This window comes from Vicia villosa, linkage group LG2 (assembly GCF_029867415.1).
Source record: "Vicia villosa cultivar HV-30 ecotype Madison, WI linkage group LG2, Vvil1.0, whole genome shotgun sequence".
In the NCBI taxonomy this organism is placed as follows: Eukaryota; Viridiplantae; Streptophyta; class Magnoliopsida; order Fabales; family Fabaceae; genus Vicia; species Vicia villosa.
In genome coordinates this window covers 168,353,940-168,358,018 of record NC_081181.1, presented here as the reverse complement: position 1 = coordinate 168,358,018, position 4,079 = coordinate 168,353,940, and positions in this window count along the sequence as shown.

Genomic DNA, 4,079 nt, shown 5'->3' with positions numbered 1-4,079 from the left:
CCATTCCATCTCCAGATTGATCCAACGTGCCCAAGGCTGCAGGCGCACCATGAACCTCATGCGAGCGACACACACGATCCCAGCTAAGTTTTCCACTTTTTTTTTTTAATTTTTAATTATATAACATGTTTTATTTATTTATATATATATATATATATATATATATATATATATATATATATATATATATATATATATATATATATTATACATCATTTAATTTCCTTTTTTTTTCCCTTCTTTATAATAACAAAACAATTATAATTAATTTCTAAAAAAAAAAACTTTTTATTTATTTATTTATTTTATTTATTCCACATACTCATTTATTTAATTAATATATATTTATCATATTTATTTATATTATTTATAATAATTTTATTTTCTTGATTATATTTATTATATTTATATATTTATTTTATTATATTATTTATTACTTATTTTATTATATGTTCATAATTCATATTTATCTGGTTATAACTCTAAAAAATTCCTAAAAATTATTTTTTACACTCAATTTTATTTTCTCATCCCGATTTAATTAATTAGGTCGCGAGACCAATAATTAATTAAATCAATTTATCATTACACTCAATTTGAATCCTAATTAGGGTTTGCCCTACACTGAATATATTTCTTTTTTCTGTGCCTTTCCAGGTTTGGCTGTACAAATACCTTCCGACTGAGTGCCACGTCAAAGAACGAAGCTAAGTTCTAATTTCTTCTTATTTAATATTTTTCGCCTATTATTTTGTTTTAATTAGGGTTTGATTGCCCCTGTCAATGAAATCCCTCTACACTCACTTCCTCTTATTTCTCTATTCAATTATCAGATGGTCAGAGTCAATGCTTCAATCTACCTCCAATTCTCAACCTTCATCAATCGAAGCTAAGTTTCTTTTACCCTTTTTTCTGTATTGTTATGTTTTTTTTAGGGTTAACCCTAGTTGCCTCTGAACAAATAATACACTCACTCTCTTCTGTTTATTCTTTCCTTTTCAATTTTCAGGGTTTGTTGACCGCCAAGGCTACGAGTGTTGGTAACCCTAAACCCTAAAACCTAACTTCAATATTTTATGCTTTAATTATTATTACTTATGTCAAACCCTATTAAGGGATCCGCTGGTTACAATTTCCCTCCCCCATATTTGTTTTGGTTATATTATTTAAATGCGTGGTTAGTAATCCTAGGGAGTGCAACCTTTGAATTGAACATAGAATCACTAAATTTACAAGATAATATATTTGAATATAATCACATGATTGATGCACAAACGCACACTTTTGGGTAACCTCTCTGTTGCCTTGTTGCCTGTTGCCTTGTTGCCTGTTGCCTTGTTGCCTGTTACCTTGTTGCCTTGTATTTTGTGCAGAATAGCCAGTCCCTCAAATACGAGGATACCTCAGCCATGTTGCCTCGATTAAAGGTCATGGTCCCTAATGATGCTGCCTTCGATACACTAACATGACCTCGACCCTCGGAAGTTGCCTACGGAAAAGGCTGAGGTATCTTCTGGTTGCCTACGAAAGGCTATTCTGATCCTTCCCCTTAGACTACCTGCCTCTCTATGGCATGGGTCAGTCTTTGAGCGAATGATAATTCGATGACCCTTCTACCTCCAAACGAAAGGCTTCCCGCCCTCTTATGGCAAGGACTGACCCTTTCATTCTGAAAGGCTAAAAAGAGACCTATCATCTGAGTTTAAGGTAATTGCCCCTAATTGCCTTGCCATGCTCTATTTTCTATATTCTTTTCTCAAAATTCTTCAAAAGCTGGCTACGCTCATTTACGAGCTAAAGTCCATTTTTCCTCTTTCATCTACATTTTCTGAAAACGAGCAAGCAAAGCAATTAAGAGCCCATGGAAAACCATGGATGCAAAGGGTGCCTTACACCTTCCCTTTGCATAAATTACCCCCCGAACTTAGATTTCTTTAAAAGGTTTTTTTCTGTTTCTTTTAGCCTTTCTGAATTTGTTTGGATAAAATAAAAGTCGGTGGCGACTCATGCTTAACCGCAACATTTCAATAAAAAAAAGTCAGTTCACCGTATTACAGAACTGGCGACTCTGCTGGGGATAATTTCGATAAAAGAGGGGTTACCTTAAAAGTTTAGGAATCACTTAAATGTTTTCTATTGTTTGTTTTGCTTGCTTTAATTTTGCAGGGCTGTTTTGGGTATTCTGCTGTGTGAAAGATCCTAACCCGGATCTGAGTACCTTAGGTAAATGGCATGAGATCAATGAGACTGCACAGCGTATACTGATGTGGTTGATCTGATGGCCATCGTTAGTGTGACACCTTGGTTTGTCCTGGTGTTCCTTGGGATCCGACCTGAGGAAATGCTTGGCTGCCGCGTGGTGTCATTAAGCACTAATTCGCCCTTAGAACCTTAGTCGAACTTGACTTTGGCCTATTAGAAAGTAGCGAGATGGCTGGCTTTGGTTCCGACTGAAGTTGGTTGATACTCGAAGCTACACTCATATGGACTGGACTTTCAGGACCTTTTCGGTTGGCGATTCGATTGCCGAACTGAGATAAGCGCCTTCGAGAAAGGTCAATGATATGAGCTCCCTAGAACCCGATCTTTATATAGGACAGGTTTGAACCGACTAAACTTCAGGGGGAGGGTACGCACCTCTGGACTACATGCAAGCCTAAACTTAAGGCAAAATTGTGTGACTTGTTTGTGTTTGTTATCTACTTGACATCATGACATCATAAACATCATAAGCATCATCACATCATGACTAACCATTCGAGGACCAAAGAATTCATCTTTGTTCTGTTTTGTAGGTCATGGAGACTAGAAACACCATTCGAGTTAACTTTGTGAAGATACCTTCCGAACTGAAAGAGTTGGTATTAGAGATTCCTGGAGGTTCCCGATTCTCTGAAAGGCATGGTCTCTTGCCCAGTTTAGTTACTTCAGGTTTTGACGAAGAAATGATGAGTGTACTATTTCAATTCTTCGATCTCGAGCATCATTGTTTTACTTTCCCGGATTATCAGTTGGTACCTACTATGGAAGAGTTTGCTGACATACTTGGACTCCCCATCCGAGATCAGATTCCGTTCACTGGTTTGGAAGAAATTCCAAAATTGGAAGTTATCGCTCCCGCTTTACATCTTAAGAAGTCTGATATTGATGGTCATTGGGAAACCAGAAGTGGAGTCAAGGGATTCCTCGCTAAGTTCTTATTCGGAAAAGCTCGCATGTTTTTGAAGTCCATGAGTTATCAAGCCTTTGAAGACGTATTGGCTTTGCTCATTTATGGTTTGGTATTATTCCCTAATCCCGATCAATTCATTGCTGTGCACGCTATAAAGATATTTCTGACACGCAATCCAGTTCCTACCTTGCTTGGAGATATCCTACACTCTCTTCACACTCGTACTATGAAGAAACGAGGGACTCTTATGTGTTGCATACCTTTGCTATCTAAGTGGTTTATTTCGCACTTTCCTCGCTCAGTAATGAGGAACGACCAAAGGCTGAAATGGCATAAAAGAATAATGTCACTTTCTCATTCCGATATCCGTTGGCTTTCTTTATCCAAGGAGAGTTTTTCCATCATCGACCGCTGTGGACAATATCCTAATGTGCCGTTACTTGGCATACGAGGGGGTATTACTTATAATCCTTGTTTGGCCTTACGACAGTTTGGTTACGCTCGAAGAGATGGTCCTCATCAGATGCTTTTACAAGGGGTTGTGTTTGATTATGAAGATGATACTCAAGATCACCGCCGGAAGTTTATACGAGCATGGGATATGGTGAACAGAATTGATAGCAAGAGCTTGGGGCAAAGAAACTCCATTCCTTTGGGGCCTTATCTTAGATGGGTGCGCACTCGTGCTCAACGTCTCATCATGCCTTATCCATATGTCCTACCTGTGATAGTGGAGCCTGATTGCGAGGAAAAAGTTCCTCAAGTTATTGCTCATCCAGACATGCCAACTGACATCGAAGAATTAAAGAGATCTTGGATTCAATTAAAGGAAGAAAGAGACACTTTTGAAGCTCAGTTTCGCGCTAAAGAAAAGAAAGTATTAGAGCTCACAAAACTGCTTCAAGCG